General features: G+C 35.1%; 1 long non-coding RNA gene across 1 annotated transcript; it reads left to right on the forward strand.

The window, feature by feature from the left end:
- The first annotated feature begins 255 nt into the window (after positions 1-255).
- LOC143066685 (uncharacterized) lies at positions 256-15120 on the forward strand. Its single transcript, XR_012975740.1, has 3 exons — positions 256-340; positions 1451-1558; positions 14958-15120. It is a non-coding gene; the product is annotated as an uncharacterized LOC143066685 (long non-coding RNA).
- The last annotated feature ends 6143 nt before the right edge of the window (positions 15121-21263 follow it).

Raw genomic sequence — 21263 nt, forward strand, 5'->3', positions numbered from 1 at the left:
GCGCATGCGCACAAAGCACGGTGATAGTTACGGTTACTGACTCAGGAACCTTGTATATTATATACCTCGGTTTACAGACGTTTAATAAACTGGATCCCTGTTGTGTTCACTTATCGATACACTACGATGGAATTACGGACCAGTTTAACATAAACATGGTAAATAGATAGACAGCTGATAATCATAATTGATTAAGAAATAACCTGGAAGAAGAAATGAGTTAACTATTGATTATAACAGAGACGAGAATGCCATAAATGAGTTAACTATTGATTATAACAGAGACGAGAATGCCATCGTGTTTGTTCTGCTAAAAAAAGCAGGAACATTGGAGTTTATGGTTAGATTTTAAATATTTCTTGTCTCCAAACTGGGTAAATTTTATATAGTAACACCCCCCTTTTTTTAAATAACTCGAGAACCACACATCGCGCTTGCTTAACAAAGTAACAATAAGAAATAATTATTGTTAGTTTCAAGAATAATTAATCGTCAAAACTTATCCCCTCCCCGACATCAAAGGAAGTTAAATGTATTATCCCAAAATTAGACCAAATTATTATGGTATAAGGACGTCTTGACAGGCTATTATTTTATTTTGTTTTGTTGGGGTTTTTTTTTTTGCTTTGACGTCTTCCTCCTGTATGAAAAAAACATAATAGACCCCCCCCTTTTTCCCCATAATATAGTTTTTTAAGAAGTCATAATTATTTGGACTACCCCTGAATATATTTCAGACAGACTCTTCTCTAAAAAAATGTAAACATGATTTGAGAGAAATCTTTGGAATAGTTTTTTAAATGATTTAATTATTATGTCATGTATATAATTAACATTAACATAGTTATAAACTGAGACTACTAGTATAACACATAGTGTTATAGTAGTCTCAGCTATAAACTTTCCATTCTATTGACCAATATGACTAACTCATATGCTCTTTCCCATAAATGTCACAATATCAATATATTACAGTAAAACTGATAGTTTGATGACATTGTTTAAGACTATTGACCTCAGGTCAGCCTAAACTGAGTTTAAAACTGTAATTTATTCATTAAAACAGTTCAATGCATGTACCTTCTGAAATGTGATTGCATCAAAATTAAACCTAAGGCATAACATACTTAGTGTGCAGGAAGTGCCACCAAATAAATACTGATTTGTAAAATTAGATGATGATATTTGTGAAGTCAAAGATATTATAGCTAGTTATAACTGGTTTTAGATATAAATCTGAGTAAAAGGTTGATTTATATGTGCTCTTTCATGTTTAGATTATAATTTAAATTTAATCTTTTGAAGTTTTTTTTATAATATTAAGACATTAAAATCACAATTATTTATTTATACACAAAAAAATAATTTTTGCCCTTTTTTAGTTGAATGACTGTACACAAACATTATACACACATAATTTTGATAATTCTGTAATGTTTTTTTTCTATAGCCCCAGAATATGACAAAAGACTTATTAACCCAGATTTACAAAAAATAGAAATAGTTCAGCTACCATAAGACTGCTATGACAAAAATTCTGCAGTTTCCAGAATTTGAGGTAGAGTATAGTTAGGAATAGGTTGATTATGCAGATGCTTAGTTTGCCATAAACAATTATGCCCTTGATACAAAAGCAGAGGAAACAAAAAAGTATGAAAATAGTTGAAAAAAGTAATCATTATTAGGCCAACCTTAAAAATATGTTTGTTTGCAGTTTTCCGACTGTACCTTCAGACTGAAGGGTCGGTAGGTAGGAAAAATATTTTATTTTATCAGCCAAAATACAGTTTAAACAAGCAGTTACACTAAACTAAGTTTCTTGTGAAGAAAAAAAAACATTTTAAAACAACAAACACTGGACATGCTGAAAACCAACATCAAATGAACAGGCATTTTCAGATAAAAGACTTTTTAACCAAAACTGAAACTTAGTGTCATTATCCAATTTATGACATAAAATATGGTATAATTATTAAATACTGGAACACTTATAAACAAGGAATGTCATTATGACTAGAACTGTTTTAAAGAAATATATTCAGACATGTATGCTTCTTGACTAGAATGTTTTCATGAGCAGAGTATTTTCATCAGAAAAATGTAGATATTAAAGATTTATAAGACAATGTATTAAAGAGTGTATTTTTAATTAAAAAAAATAACCATTGAATCTTCCTCAATTGAAAAAAAGGCAACTTGAAAAAAAAGTATTAAGACTTTCGACTGTTTTCATATTTCTAACAATATTTAATTATATGTGATAAGGTTATATTTTTGCCAGGCTTTAATGAAAACCAAGGTTATATTTTTGCCAGGCTTTAATGAAAACCAAAGAAATCTAAAGTTTGGGGTGAAATCCATAGCACCCCATTAAAAGTAAATGGTCTGTACTGAAATGTTTTTAATGCATAAAAAAAAATTGGCAGAATAGCTCCCAAGGACATTTTTTAATTGAATTCACACAGGCCACACAGTTTGGGTATATTTAATATTGTAAGAAAGAGAATAATTGCAATGAGTGGGGCAGCCCCCCTTTATCCTAAAGGAGCATACTCATTGCAATCGAAGATAGATTTAATATCGAGAGAGTATATTTATTTTTCAAGCTAACCATTCCTTTTCTCTACATCTTTGTGTAGTTAGGGTTGCTTCTTATTGATTTGGCATGATCTATATCCATTAACATTTCAAATGAGCCCTTCCTCTGTACAGGCGTGTTCACAGATATCCATGAAGATTTAAGTCACGGAGGAGTGGTTTCATCTTTGTCGTCTTCACAACGATTTGTAGAAAATATGCCATACTTCAAGCTGCTTTCGAATTAATTAACCACTGAAATTGGTTCCATAAAGTCAGGCTCCACAGATTCTGTACCAGATTTGTTTGAGACAGAATGGTTATTGTGTCAGTTATGAATATCCGCTGCATCATCGTCAATGATATCATCACACATCATTACATGTGCCTGAATCTGTATAAACAGTTTACTAATAAACTTTTTTGTTTGTTATTTGTCTTAAAATTGACACGAGACGACAGCGTAAAGTACTCCTCCGTGACTTCATGGATACCTGTAAACAATTTCCATGTGCTTTATCATTAAATGGTCACATGAACGATTGACGGGAAGCTAAGAAAAACCGAACTTAAAATGCGTAATTGACCCAGACTTTAAATCATTTCCGGAAAGGACCCAAAGTTCCGGATCGCGTCAATAGATGTATTAAAAAAAAATTCTTCAAATTTAAAGCAATAAAATTTTCACAGTCGCGAGGATTTTCAAGGGTCGGTCGGTAAACTGCAAACAAACAATATTTTAATTTAAGCCTTACCTAGTCATATACTGTAAATAGAAAAAGAGAAAAGCACTGGTTATGATTTGGTATTTTTAATAGCATTATCATTTGTCCATAACTTGGAATATATACTGGATTGAGCTTGACATTTATTTAATATCATTGACACATGGTTGCAAGAAATGAAAGATGGTAATTTAAACCTAGCAATTTTATTAAGATTTAAAAAAAAAAGCTTTTGATTTGGTAGAATATGACTTTCTTTGTTTAAAGCTCGACATGTATGGATTTAGTGAGACTACTGTTAGTTTTTTTAAGTCGTACCTGAATAACAAAAGGTATACATTTGTAATGTTAACTCTGAACAACAACATGTAAAATTTGGTGTTCCCCAATGTTCTATACCTTGTCCTCTATTGTTTGTGCTATTTATAAATGACCTTCCCTTATGCATTAAAAATTGTGAAACAGACCTATATCGTTGTATATACTGATGACACCACTATTCATAAATCAGGGGGAAACATCTAGAAAATATAAATGATGATGTTCAAGAAGATTTATACAGGGTTGAAGAGTGGTGTAAAATGAATAACATGTTCATAGATGCAAATGAAACAAAATGTTTGATTACTGGAACAAAGCAGAAACTATTCAGACTTTTCAACCAAACTTGATAATAAATTAAAGTATTACAAAATTCTTCATGTGAAAAAATATTAGTTTCAAAATTGACAGCCCACTAAGTAACTGGAGAAATCAAATTGACCAAGGTTGTGCTAATATATCATCCAGAATATACCATCTTTCTTAAATACATTTTTTTTTATGTAACTGCAAGAAAACATAATACAATGGGTGTTCTGCCCCTAATTGACTACTGTTGTATTATTTGGGATGAATGTAAAAATTGAGGGATAACAAGAATTTTAAAAATCCAAAAAAAGGGCAGCATGATAAATTCTAGATGCAGATCCGTTATCCCTCTTGGTATATAGGAGCACTATATTCTATGTTAACCTCCGACAGTAGGTATCAACAAATACTGTTGATAGACGGTATATAGGAGCACTATATTCCATGTTAACCACCGACGGTAGGTATAGACAAATACTGGTGATAGACAGTATATAGGAGCACTATATTCTATGTTAACCACTGACGGTAGGTATAGCCAAATACTGTTGATAGACGGTATATAGGACCACTATATCTTATGTTAACCACCGACGGTAGGTATAGACAAATACTGGTGATAGACGGTATATAGGAGCACTATATTGTATGTTAACCACCGACGGTAGGTATAAACAAATACTGTTGATAGACGGTATATAGGAGCACTATATTGTATGTTAACTACCGACAGTAGGTATAGACAAATACTGTTGATAGACGGTATATAGGAGCACTATATTGTATGTTAACTACCGACAGTAGGTATAGACAGATACTGTTGATAGACGGTATATAGGAGCACTATATTGTATGTTAACTACCGACAGTAGGTATAGACAGATACTGTTGATAGACGGTATATAGTACCACTATATTGTATGTTAACCACCGACGGTAGGTATAGACAAATACTGTTGATAGATGGTATATAGGAGCACTATATTGTATGTTAACTACCGACAGTAGGTATAGACAAATACTGTTGATAGATGGTATATAGGAGCACTATATTGTGTAACCACCGACGGTAGGTATAGACAAATACTGTTGATAGATGGTATATAGGAGAACTATATTGTATGTTAACCACCGACGGTAGGTATAGACAAATACTGTTGATAGACGGTATATAGGAGCACTATATTGTATGTTAACTACTGACAGTAGGTATAGACACATACTGTTACTAGACGGTATATAGGAGCACTATATTGTATGTTAACCACCGACGGTAGGTATAGACAAATACTGTTGATAGACGGTATATGGGAGCACTATATTGTATGTTAACCACCGACGGTAGGTATAGAGATATACTGTTGATAGATGGTATATAGGAGCACTATATTGTATGTTAACTACCGACAGTACGTATAGGCAAATACTGTTGATAGACATCAACGGTATATGGGAGCACTATATTGTATGTTAACCACCGACGGTAGGTATAGACAAATACTGTTGATAGACGGTATATAGGAGCACTATATTGTATGTTAACCACCAACGGTAGGTATAGACAAATACTGTTGATAGACGGTATATAGGAGCACTATATTGTATGTTAACTACCGACGGTAGGTATAGACAAATACTGTTGATAGACGGTATATAGGAGCACTATATTGTATGTTAACTACCGACGGTAGGTATAGACAAATACTGTTGATAGCAGTATATGGGAGCATTATATTGTATGTTAACCACCGACGGTAGGTATAGACATATACTATTGATAGATGGTATATAGGAGCACTATATTGTATGTTAACTACCGACAGTAGGTATAGACAAATACTGTTGATAGACGGTATATGGGAGCATTATATTGTATGTTAACCACCGACGGTAGGTATAGACAAATACTGTTGATAGACGGTATATACATTGTAGGACCACTATATTGTATGTTAACCACCGACGGTAGGTATAGACAAATACTGTTGATAGACGGTATATAGGAGCACTATATTGTATGTTAACTACCGACAGTAGGTATAGACAAATACTGTTGATAGACGGTATATGGGAGCATTATATTGTATGTTATCCACCGACGGTAGGTATAGACATATACTGTTGATAGATGGTATATAGGAGCACTATATTGTATGTTAACTACCGACAGTAGGTATAGACAAATACTGTTGATAAACGGTATATGGCAGCTTTATATTGTATGTTAACCACCGACGGTAGGTATAGACAAATACTGGTGATAGACGGTATATAGGAGCAATATATTGTATGTTAACCACTGACGGTAGGTATAGAAAAATACTGTTGATAGACGGTATATAGGAGCACTATATCTTATGTTAAGCACCGACGGTAGGTATATGGCAGCTTTATATTGTATGTTAACCACCGACGGTAGGTATAGACAAATACTGGTGATAGACGGTATATAGGAGCAATATATTGTATGTTAACCACTGACGGTAGGTATAGAAAAATACTGTTGATAGACGGTATATAGGAGCACTATATCTTATGTTAAGCACCGACGGTAGGTATAGACAAATACTGGTGATAGACGGTATCTAGGAGCAACTACCGACAGTAGGTATAGACAGATACTGTTGATAGACGGTATCAAAGAGCACTATATTGTATGTTAACCAGCGACGGTAGGTATAGACAAATACTGTTGATAAACGGTATATAGGAGCACTATATTGTATGTTAACTACCGACAGTAGGTATAGACAAATACTGTTGATAAACGGTATATGGGAGCACTATATTGTATGTTAACTACCGACAGTAGGTATAGACAAATACTGTTAATAGACGGTATATAGGAGCACTATATTGTATGTTAACCACCGACGGTAGGTATAGACAAATACTGTTGATAGATGGTATATAGGAGCACTATATTGTATGTTAACTACCGACGGTAGGTATAGATAAATACTGTTGATAGACAGTATATAGGAGCACTATATTGTATGTTAACTACCGACAGTAGGTATAGACACATACTGTTGATACACGGTATATAGGAGCACTATATTGTATGTTAACTACCGACGGTAGGTATAGACAAATACTGTTGATAGACGGTATATAGGAGCACTATATTGTATGTTAACCACCGACGGTAGGTATAGACATATACTGTTGATAGATGGTATATAGGAGCACTATATTGTATGTTAACTACCGACAGTAGGTATAGACAAATACTGTTGATAGACGGTTTATGGGAGCACTATATTGTATGTTAACCACCGACGATAGGTATAGACAAATACTGTTGATAGACGGTATATAGGAGCACTATATTGTATGTTAACCACCGACGGTAGGTATAGACAAATACTGTTGATAGACTGCATATAGGAGCACTATATTGTATGTTAACTACCGACAGTAGGTATAGACAAATACTGTTGATAGACGGTTTATGGGAGCACTATATTGTATGTTAACTACCGACAGTAGGTATAGACAAATACTGTTGATAGACTGCATATAGGAGCACTATATTGTATGTTAACTACCGACGGTAGGTATAGACAAATACTGTTGATAGACGGTATATAGGAGCACTATATTGTATGTTAACTACCGACAGTAGGTATAGACAAATACTGTTGATAGACGGTATATGGGAGCACTATATTGTATGTTAACCACCGACGGTAGGTATAGACAAATACTGTTGATAGACTGCATATAGGAGCACTATATTGTATGTTAACTACCGACGGTAGGTATAGACAAATACTGTTGATAGACGGTATATAGGAGCACTATATTGTATGTTAACTACCGACAGTAGGTATAGACAAATACTGTTGATAGACGGTATATGGGAGCACTATATTGTATGTTAACCACCGACGGTAGGTATAGACAAATACTGTTGATAGACGGTATATAGGAGCACTATATTGCATGTTAACCACCGACGGTAGGTATAGCAAAATACTGTTGATAGACAGTATATAGAAGCACTATATTGTATGTTAACTACCGACGGTAGGTATAGACAAATACTGTTGATAGACGGTTTATGGGAGCACTATATTGTATGTTAACCACCGACGGTAGGTATAGACATATACTGTTGATAGACGGTATATAGGAGCACTATATTGTATGTTAACCACCGACGGTAGGTATAGACATATACTGTTGATAGATGGTATATAGGAGCACTATATTGTATGTTAACTACCGACAGTAGGTATAGACAAATACTGTTGATAGACGGTTTATGGGAGCACTATATTGTATGATAACCACCGACGATAGGTATAGACAAATACTGTTGATAGACGGTATATAGGAGCACTATATTGTATGTTAACCACCGACGGTAGGTATAGACAAATACTGTTGATAGACTGCATATAGGAGCACTATATTGTATGTTAACTACCGACAGTAGGTATAGACAAATACTGTTGATAGACGGTTTATGGGAGCACTATATTGTATGTTAACTACCGACGGTAGGTATAGACAAATACTGTTGATAGACGGTATATGGGAGCATTATATTGTATATTAACCACCGACGGTAGGTATAGACAAATACTGTTGATAGACGGTATATGGGAGCACTATATTGTATGTTAACCACCGACGGTAGGTATAGGCATATACTGTTGATAGATGGTATATAGGAGCACTATATTGTATGTTAACTACCGACAGTAGGTATAGACAAATACCGTTGATAGACATCAACGGTATATGGGAGCACTATATTGTATGTTAACCACCGACGGTAGGTATAGACAAATACTGTTGATAGACGGTATATAGGAGCACTATATTGTATGTTAACCACCAACGGTAGGTATAGACAAATACTGTTGATAGACGGTATATAGGAGCACTATATTGTATGTTAACTACCGACGGTAGGTATAGACAAATACTGTTGATAGACGGTATATAGGAGCACTATATTGTATGTTAACTACCGACGGTAGGTATAGACAAATACTGTTGATAGACGGTATATAGGAGCACTATATTGTATGTTAACTACCGACGGTAGGTATAGACAAATACTGTTGATAGCAGTATATGGGAGCATTATATTGTATGTTAACTACCGACAGTAGGTATAGACAAATACTGTTGATAGACGGTTTATGGGAGCACTATATTGTATGTTAACCACCGACGGTAGGTATAGACAAATACTGTTGAAAGACGGTATATAGGAGCACTATATTGTATGTTAACCACCGACGGTAGGTATAGACAAATACTGTTGATAGACGGTATATAGGAGCACTATATTGTATGTTAACCACCGACGGTAGGTATAGACAAATACTGTTGATAGACGGTATATAGGAGCACTATATTGTATGTTAACTACCGACAGTAGGTATAGACAAATACTGTTGATAGACGGTATATGGGAGCACTATATTGTATGTTAACCACCGACGGTAGGTATAGACAAATACTGTTGATAGACTGCATATAGGAGCACTATATTGTATGTTAACTACCGACGGTAGGTATAGACAAATACTGTTGATAGACGGTATACAGGAGCACTATATTGTATGTTAACTACCGACAGTAGGTATAGACAAATACTGTTGATAGACGGTATATGGGAGCACTATATTGTATGTTAACCACCGACGGTAGGTATAGACAAATACTGTTGATAGACGGTATATAGGAGCACTATATTGTATGTTAACCACCGACGGTAGGTATAGCAAAATACTGTTGATATACAGTATATAGAAGCACTATATTGTATGTTAACTACCGACGGTAGGTATAGACAAATACTGTTGATAGACGGTTTATGGGAGCACTATATTGTATGTTAACCACCGACGGTAGGTATAGACATATACTGTTGATAGACGGTATATAGGAGCACTATATTGCATGTTAACCACTGACGATAGGTATAGACAAATACTGTTGATAGACGGTATATAGGAGCACTATTTTGTTTGTTAACTACCGACGGTAGGTATAGACAAATACTGTTGATAGACGGTATTTAGGAGCACTATATTGTATGTTAACTACCGACAGTAGGTATAGACAAATACTGTTGATAGACGGTATATGGGAGCACTATATTGTATGTTAACTACCGACAGTAGGTATAGACACATACTGTTACTAGACGGTATATAGGAGCACTATATTGTATGTTAACCACCGACGGTAGGTATAGACAAATACTGTTGATAGACGGTATATGGGAGCACTATATTGTATGTTAACCACCGACGGTAGGTATAGACAAATACTGTTGATAGACGGTATATACATTGTAGGAGCACTATATTGTATGTTAACCACCGATGGTAGGTATAGACAATTACTGTTGGTAGACGGTATATAGAAGCACTATATTGTATGTTGACTACCGACAGTAGGTATAGACAAATACTGTTGATAGACGGTATATGGGAGCATTATATTGTATGTTAACCACCGACGGTAGGTATAGACATATACTGTTGATAGATGGTATATAGGAGCACTATATTGTATGTTAACTACCGACAGTAGGTATAGACAAATACTGTTGATAGACGGTTTATGGGAGCACTATATTGTATGATAACCACCGACGATAGGTATAGACAAATACTGTTGATAGACGGTATATAGGAGCACTATATTGTATGTTAACCACCGACGGTAGGTATAGACAAATACTGTTGATAGACTGCATATAGGAGCACTATATTGTATGTTAACTACCGACAGTAGGTATAGACAAATACTGTTGATAGACGGTTTATGGGAGCACTATATTGTATGTTAACTACCGACGGTAGGTATAGACAAATACTGTTGATAGACGGTATATGGGAGCATTATATTGTATATTAACCACCGACGGTAGGTATAGACAAATACTGTTGATAGACGGTATATGGGAGCACTATATTGTATGTTAACCACCGACGGTAGGTATAGGCATATACTGTTGATAGATGGTATATAGGAGCACTATATTGTATGTTAACTACCGACAGTAGGTATAGACAAATACCGTTGATAGACATCAACGGTATATGGGAGCACTATATTGTATGTTAACCACCGACGGTAGGTATAGACAAATACTGTTGATAGACGGTATATAGGAGCACTATATTGTATGTTAACCACCAACGGTAGGTATAGACAAATACTGTTGATAGACGGTATATAGGAGCACTATATTGTATGTTAACTACCGACGGTAGGTATAGACAAATACTGTTGATAGACGGTATATAGGAGCACTATATTGTATGTTAACTACCGACGGTAGGTATAGACAAATACTGTTGATAGACGGTATATAGGAGCACTATATTGTATGTTAACTACCGACGGTAGGTATAGACAAATACTGTTGATAGCAGTATATGGGAGCATTATATTGTATGTTAACTACCGACAGTAGGTATAGACAAATACTGTTGATAGACGGTTTATGGGAGCACTATATTGTATGTTAACCACCGACGGTAGGTATAGACAAATACTGTTGAAAGACGGTATATAGGAGCACTATATTGTATGTTAACCACCGACGGTAGGTATAGACAAATACTGTTGATAGACGGTATATAGGAGCACTATATTGTATGTTAACCACCGACGGTAGGTATAGACAAATACTGTTGATAGACGGTATATAGGAGCACTATATTGTATGTTAACTACCGACAGTAGGTATAGACAAATACTGTTGATAGACGGTATATAGGAGCACTATATTGTATGTTAACCACCGACGGTAGGTATAGACAAATACTGTTGATAGACTGCATATAGGAGCACTATATTGTATGTTAACTACCGACGGTAGGTATAGACAAATACTGTTGATAGACGGTATACAGGAGCACTATATTGTATGTTAACTACCGACAGTAGGTATAGACAAATACTGTTGATAGACGGTATACAGGAGCACTATATTGTATGTTAACTACCGACAGTAGGTATAGACAAATACTGTTGATAGACGGTATATGGGAGCACTATATTGTATGTTAACCACCGACGGTAGGTATAGACAAATACTGTTGATAGACGGTATATAGGAGCACTATATTGTATGTTAACCACCGACGGTAGGTATAGCAAAATACTGTTGATATACAGTATATAGAAGCACTATATTGTATGTTAACTACCGACGGTAGGTATAGACAAATACTGTTGATAGACGGTTTATGGGAGCACTATATTGTATGTTAACCACCGACGGTAGGTATAGACATATACTGTTGATAGACGGTATATAGGAGCACTATATTGCATGTTAACCACTGACGATAGGTATAGACAAATACTGTTGATAGACGGTATATAGGAGCACTATTTTGTTTGTTAACTACCGACGGTAGGTATAGACAAATACTGTTGATAGACGGTATTTAGGAGCACTATATTGTATGTTAACTACCGACAGTAGGTATAGACAAATACTGTTGATAGACGGTATATGGGAGCACTATATTGTATGTTAACTACCGACAGTAGGTATAGACACATACTGTTACTAGACGGTATATAGGAGCACTATATTGTATGTTAACCACCGACGGTAGGTATAGACAAATACTGTTGATAGACGGTATATAGGAGCACTATATTGTATGTTAACTACCGACGGTAGGTATAGACAAATACTGTTGATAGACGGTATATAGGAGCACTATATTGTATGTTAACTACCGACGGTAGGTATAGACAAATACTGTTGATAGACGGTATATAGGAGCACTATATTGTATGTTAACTACCGACGGTAGGTATAGACAAATACTGTTGATAGCAGTATATGGGAGCATTATATTGTATGTTAACTACCGACAGTAGGTATAGACAAATACTGTTGATAGACGGTTTATGGGAGCACTATATTGTATGTTAACCACCGACGGTAGGTATAGACAAATACTGTTGAAAGACGGTATATAGGAGCACTATATTGTATGTTAACCACCGACGGTAGGTATAGACAAATACTGTTGATAGACGGTATATAGGAGCACTATATTGTATGTTAACCACCGACGGTAGGTATAGACAAATACTGTTGATAGACGGTATATAGGAGCACTATATTGTATGTTAACTACCGACAGTAGGTATAGACAAATACTGTTGATAGACGGTATATGGGAGCACTATATTGTATGTTAACCACCGACGGTAGGTATAGACAAATACTGTTGATAGACTGCATATAGGAGCACTATATTGTATGTTAACTACCGACGGTAGGTATAGACAAATACTGTTGATAGACGGTATACAGGAGCACTATATTGTATGTTAACTACCGACAGTAGGTATAGACAAATACTGTTGATAGACGGTATATGGGAGCACTATATTGTATGTTAACCACCGACGGTAGGTATAGACAAATACTGTTGATAGACGGTATATAGGAGCACTATATTGTATGTTAACCACCGACGGTAGGTATAGCAAAATACTGTTGATATACAGTATATAGAAGCACTATATTGTATGTTAACTACCGACGGTAGGTATAGACAAATACTGTTGATAGACGGTTTATGGGAGCACTATATTGTATGTTAACCACCGACGGTAGGTATAGACATATACTGTTGATAGACGGTATATAGGAGCACTATATTGCATGTTAACCACTGACGATAGGTATAGACAAATACTGTTGATAGACGGTATATAGGAGCACTATTTTGTTTGTTAACTACCGACGGTAGGTATAGACAAATACTGTTGATAGACGGTATTTAGGAGCACTATATTGTATGTTAACTACCGACAGTAGGTATAGACAAATACTGTTGATAGACGGTATATGGGAGCACTATATTGTATGTTAACTACCGACAGTAGGTATAGACACATACTGTTACTAGACGGTATATAGGAGCACTATATTGTATGTTAACCACCGACGGTAGGTATAGACAAATACTGTTGATAGACGGTATATGGGAGCACTATATTGTATGTTAACCACCGACGGTAGGTATAGACAAATACTGTTGATAGACGGTATATACATTGTAGGAGCACTATATTGTATGTTAACCACCGATGGTAGGTATAGACAATTACTGTTGGTAGACGGTATATAGAAGCACTATATTGTATGTTGACTACCGACAGTAGGTATAGACAAATGCTGTTGATAGACGGTATATGGGAGCATTATATTGTATGTTAACCACCGACGGTAGGTATAGACAAATACTGTTGATAGACGGTATATGGGAGCACTATATTGTATGTTAACCACCGACGGTAGGTATAGGCATATACTGTTGATAGATGGTATATAGGAGCACTATATTGTATGTTAACTACCGACAGTAGGTATAGACAAATACTGTTGATAGACGGTATATGGGAGCATTATATTGTATGTTAACTACCGACAGTAGGTATAGACAAATACTGTTGATAGACGGTTGATGGGAGCACTATGTTGTATGTTAACCACCGACGGTAGGTATAGACAAATACTGTTGATAGACGGTATATAGGAGCTCTTTATTGCATGTTAACCACCGACGGTAGGTATAGACAAATACTGTTGATGGATGGTGCAAAGGAGTACTATATCGTATGTTAACCACTGACGGTAGGTATAGACAAATACTGTTGATAGACGGTATATAGGAGAACTGTATTGTATGTTAACCACCGACGGTAGGTATAGACAAATACTGTTGATATACGGTATATAGGAGTATTGTATTTTATGTCAAACATCGACGATAGGTATGGACAAAATCCGACAAATCTAGTATACAGACAGTGTATAGAAGTACTGTATTGTATGGTAAACACTGACGGTCGGTATGGACAATTTCTGTATCATGCATCAATTGTAAATAAAAGTATCATGTGAGTGACACAGGCTCATTGAAGCCTCTAATTTATCATTTTCTCTATTACATGCATGATAACTGCAACAATTGAATTGAAATAAAAGTGATAATATTTCTGTTGTAGGTTATCAAGATTTAGTGTTTCCATACAAGTGATAAAGATTGAACAACAAAAACATCTCAAACTTTACAGGACAGAGTAGACTTTTTTCACTGTGCTTAGTTTTGTCTTTATGTTTAAATTATGATACCTTTAAAAAAACCAATAAAATATGGAATAACATTTACTTCTATCTTATAAAGTGGAGTGAAGAAATAAGGGGTCATTGAAAACATAAGAATATATTGCTATCATATATTGCAATATTGCAGATCAGCAGCCCATACATTTGCTATAGCACATAAATATGGGACCAATAATTTCAAGTTGCCTTTTAAAAAAGACCTTATTAATGTTATGCGAGATACCACCAAAGACCACTAGGTGTTGATCAAATGATATTGTAAATAAGAGGGTTGTCCAAAATATTTCCAACAGCTGTTTGATATACACTACCTTAATCAAACCACAATGGTAAAAAACAGTTTTGGTCAGTCTTAAAAGAAGCAAATATAATTTAGAAAAAGTGCAAGCTGTTGATAAAAACTACAAATAACTGCCAGTCCTAAATGTGGGTGGAGATTACCATTTAGCACAAATGAGTTTCTGGACTAAAGAAAGTAATTTCGGCACAAACCGATTATACCCTTTCAAAAACTATGTGTAGTCCCTTTTATAAAAGTGGCAGATTATCTTTCTATCTAGAGTATCTATGACAACTAACTGCTGCTCCTAGTGACATTAGTCTTTGGTTTTTGAAAAGATTGGATATATTGTCACAATTCTTTTCTAAGGTACCGGTCTGATAAACAGGAAGTAGCCAGATTAGCTACTAAATATATGCACACTGAAATATAGTCCCTTAAAATTCCCATGGCTGTGTACATGTTCAGATACGAACTACGAAAATTTTGTTTATATCTTTAGAGAAGTAAAATCAAGTATGTATGTCTTTAGTTTTGTCAAATTGCTGTCTTGTTTTGTCCTGTTATTAGGTAACAGTACTGATACCATACTGTAAAAATACGGAGATGTGGTATGATTGCCAATGAGACGCCTACATGTATCCACTGAAGTTCAAATAAAGTGGATGTAAGCAGTTATATGCAACCATACAGCCTTCAACAATGAGAAAAATCATATAAAATAGACCCTTGTAAATAGATGTTGATCAAATGATATTGTAAATAAGAGGGTTGTATATTTCATGACGGTATAATACTAAACCCCTAACAGGAGGGATTGTGCCTGATATTCATATGATGAAGACATAATCTTTCAATCAGTTTAATTAAGGTCTGGTTCTGGCATGTCAATAACTGCTAGTAGTCTGTTGTTATTTATGTATTATTGTCATTTTGTTTATTTTCTTTTGTTTCATATTCTGACATCGGACTCTGACTTCTCTTAAACTGAGTTTTACTGTGCGTATTGTTTCGCGTTTGTTTTTTCTACATTGGCTACAGTTATAGGGGAGGGTTGAGATCTCAAAAAACATGTTTAATCCCGCCGCAATTTTGCGCCTGTCCCAAGTTAGGAGCCTCTGACCTTTGTTAGTCTTGTATGATTTATAATTTTAGTTTCTTGTGTATAATTCGGAGCTTAGTATGACGTCCATTATCACTGAACTAGTATACATATTTGTTTAGGGGCCAGCTGACGGACACCTCCGTGTGCGGGAGTTTCTCGCTACATTGAAGATCTATCGGTGGCCTTCGGCTGTTGTCTGCTCTATGGTCGGGTTGTTGTCTCCTTGACACATTCCCCATTTCCATACTCAATTTTATAGTATGATTTACATCTGCAATAATCACGAAACAATCAGAGACAAGTTTGGGTCTAAATCTGTATGTCCCACATAATCAAATTGACCGAAGAGAGAGGCGAAAGATACTAAAGGCTTATTCAAACACATAAGTCAATAATAAACTGACAAAACCACGGCAAAAAAAAGAGAAAGATTAAAAAACCAACAACAGAATGCAAAACACAACAAAGAACATCACAGACTGAACAAAACGAACCTCGCCAAAAAACTGGTGTGACCAAATGACTAATTTATCTCAGCCTTACATTATTTAGCAGACCCTTTATTATACCAAACCAAACAAAGTTCTTTATGGTACAATGTTTTTGATCCATCGGTCTGTCAGTCCTGTTCTCGTTATTGCAACTCCTCTGAAACCACATAACAGAGTTTTATAAATTTTTGTAGATAATGAGGAAATTATGAAATTATCAATTCATTGATTTTCTATATACTCCTACAACAGTTTGTCATAAAATCTGTCTAAAGACCACAACAGAGTTTCATGAATTTTTTAAATAGTTAGGACATGCTATTTAAATGTTCATATTGGCAGAAAATCATGATTAATTTTTTTATGCCCCACCTACGATAGTAAATGGGCATTAGTTTTCCGGTCTATGCGTCTGCTCCTTCGTCCGTTTTCTCGCTTCAGGTTAAATGTTTTGGTCAAGGTAGTTTTTGTTGAAGGTCAGGTCCAATAAACTTGAAACTTAGTACATATGTTTCCAATAATATGTTTTTTTCTAAGCTTAATGCCAAAGAAGGTTTTTTTCCCCTATTTCACGGTCCACTGAACAAAGAAAATGATAGGGCAAGTGGGGAACGGTGTACGATGGACAAATTCTTGTTTTTGTCGAGCTTGCGACTTTTGTCGCAGAAAGCTCGACATAGGAATGGTGATCCGGCGGTGGCGGCGGCAACAGCGTTAGTTCACTTCTTAAAAGCTTTATATTTTAGACGGCGAACGACCTGGATGCTCCATACTTTAAATACAGATGCCTTAAGTTTGGAAGTTTCCGTCTGTCACATGTCCATTGTCCTTGAACTCATTTTCATGGTTCGGTGACTACTTGAAAAAAAGTTAAGAGTTTTTGTAATTTCTCTCATATTATGGGTAACTATGTTTAGTATTTGCGTACCTTGCTCAGCATGCCCATCAGACAGTTGACCTCGCCATCATTTCATGGATCAGTGAAAAGGGTTAAGTTTTTGGTGGTCAAGTCTATATCTCAGATACTATATGAAATATGTCTTGTATATTTGGTGTATGGAAGGATTGTAAGGTGTACATGTCCAACTGGCAGGTGTCATCTAATCTTTACCTCATTTCCTTGGTTCAATGGTCAAAGTTAAGCTTTTGAGTTTTGTTCGTTTTTTCTAATACTATATGCAATAGGTCAACTTTATTTGGTGTCTGGAAATATCTTATGATGTCAGTCTCGCAAGTCTCATTTGACCTTGACCTCATTTTCGAGGTTCATTGTTCAGTGTTTAGTTTTTGTGCCAAGTGTCATCTGACCTTGACCTGATTTGTATTGAATGATTGTAAGGTGTAAATGTATTCCTCATTTTGGTCATATGACCTTGATCTCATTTTCTTTGGTCATGTTATTAATAAGTTTATGTGATAATTGTAGTAAAACTTTATATTTAGGTCTATCAACATAAATAAGGCGAGAAATTTCAACGTGTGTACTCTTGTTAGGAATTAAGAACTATGCCTTCTGAACTTAGAATTTCGGCCTAAATATACTTCTGCATATCTTCTGAAATTACACAACAGAATTTCATGCGTGTTTGAACTAAATAATCTGTTGAAATTGTGTTTGCTTAGTGACAATGTCGGGCTGTAAAGTATGTGAGCGTGCTCACAAAGGTTCTTTGATTTGATTACACACAGTCAATGCATTGTCTGTGCTTCCCAGATACAGTCTGTATGCATTTTCTTTGTTGTAAATTAAATTAAGTTTATGTATTGTACGTCGTTCTTGGTCTTTATACATTGTTTATATGCTTTGACTATGAGTCTAAGATACTTCTATTGTCGGTATATCTTAGATTTAGTCGGTTAACACTGTCTATGGATCAGAGACACAGTATGTATGCATTGTAAGTTGTTCCAAGTTGAAATAAAAGTCTGTATGTTTTGCCTGTTACTGCAAGATAAAGTGTGTGCACTGCCTGTGGCTCTTATATACAGTCTGTATGCATTTTCTGTATGCTTTATCTATGGGTCTAATTTTTATATACAGTCTGTATACAAACTGTATCTCTGACCCATATACAGTGTCCAAAAAAACTCTGTTTTAAGATCTCTAACCCATATACAGTGTGAAAATTATCTTTGGTTCTAAGATGCATTTTGTTTGATTGGCTGAATGCTTAGTATATATTGGTTTCGATATATGGTCTGTATGTATTGTATGGATCTTATATATTTGTATTTTTTTTCCATCTGATGAGTAAGCCTTTTTCAACTGATTTTTATAGTTCGTTCTTATGTTGTACTGTTACACCAAAGTCCCAGGTTATTGGAGGTTTGGGATCCCGCTAACATGTTTAACCCCGCCACATTCTCTATGTATGTGCCTGTCCCAAGTTAGGAGACTATAATTCAGTGGTTGTCGTTTGTTTATATGTTACATATTTGTTTTTCGCTCATTTTTTGTATATAAATTAGGTCGTTAGTTTTTTCGTTTAAATTGTTTCACATTGTCATTTCGGGACTTGCTATAGGTGACTATGCGGTATGGGCTGTGATCATTGTTGAAGGCCGTACGGTGACCTATAGTTGTTAATTTCTGTGCCATTTTGGTCTCTTGTGGAGAGTTGTCAGTAGTGTTTGTGGGACAGAATGAACCCATAAAGGTGGACGTCGGACGCTGACGCTATATTTGGACCTGGGTGTGAATGCCGACGCCATATTTGGGCCTTAACGCGGACGCCATGGTCGACCATGAAATCGGGACGCGAATTTGAGGTTGGACCGTATGATTCGGACATCGAGACACCGACGCCATATTTGGGCTTGGACGCTATACCTTAATGTTATACCAGTAACGAATTATAAAATTCGTAATAACGATTTAAATTCGTGATTTCGAATTCAAATTATATTTGTGGGAGGTCCTATGGGCGTCCGTAGCTTTCCGACTTATTTGAACCACTTAATTAATATCCTATGGTCCTGTTTAACATGACATCTCAAATAATTAGATTAAGAGATAAAGCACATCTGGTGATTAAAAATAAGTATCTTTATACACTTTCTTTCAATAACATGTTTACAGGTGTACACTTTTTTATTTGGTTCTAGTTAACGGACACCAATTATAAAAATATAGTCTGTGACATTAAATAATTATCTTTATCTTTTAGATAAGCATGACAACCGTAAACATTGAGTAGTATTGCATTCCAACTCATTTCAACCACATATAATTACTATCATATGATTAGGATTTCAACCCAAATGATTAACTAAAACCACGTCTGGTCATTTAAAATTGTTTCTCATTTAACATAATCTTAACTATATATTTGAAAATTCCACGGTCGTAGTTGGTTTTTATCTTCAAAAATTACACGGATAATATATTTAATCAATCAATATTTATATACAAGGAGTTTGGATTGGGTTTACAGAATAGAGAATAATGGACGAAAAAATAAATAAAGAATGATATGGGCGAGAAAAATAAAGAATAAAGAAATATGACCAAAATAAATATAAAGAATAGTGAAATAGGGACTGGTAAAATATATCGAATAGAGAAATATACGGCTGCTTAAATATAAGGAATTAAGAATAATGGGATGTTAAACTATAAAAAAATTATAAAGGAATACAAACAAATACGACTGTTACAGTATATAATTGCAGTAGCATTTTTTGTTGGTTTGTGCACGTGCAAGAATTATGTCCGTGCAGAGAAACAAGAACCGGTTTGAACCGGTATAAATGAGATGATTCTGGCTCTGTAGGTGGCCGGCTCTTAGCATACGGTCCAATCAAACAAGTTTTATGTCTATATAGTCCTTAACATAAAATTATGATGAAGATTACTAAATGCTTAAGGAAGAAAGATGATCAGGAGGATTCATTAATTATACAGAAACACAAAAAATTGTATTGACTATAATAATTATTTCAACCGTATAGAAGATAAATTAGTCTACTGTACTTATATAGTTATACACAACACATTTTAGCCTATTGCAAGGCAAAATTTATGTTCCTATCCAATATACCCTTTATCCCGCGGGGTGGCCTCTTTTACAAGACCTATACCTATTGTATTTATGGTAACGTGTTCTAAACATTCATGAATTATTTGCCACTGGACGTTAAGCAATCAAGTACTATTTCCGTTTATTTCCTTAAATACGGCTTTGAGTATAACAAAGCTGTAAGAGAGATACTAAATGTTTCACTGGAATTAACACTATGGACGAGTTTTGTTTATTTATTAATAGCGAAAACTCGCTTTCATCCATCGTTTGAAAATAACGTACGTGGC

The sequence above is a fragment of the Mytilus galloprovincialis genome, chromosome 3 (genome assembly GCF_965363235.1).
Source record: "Mytilus galloprovincialis chromosome 3, xbMytGall1.hap1.1, whole genome shotgun sequence".
Lineage (NCBI taxonomy): Eukaryota > Metazoa > Mollusca > Bivalvia > Mytilida > Mytilidae > Mytilus > Mytilus galloprovincialis.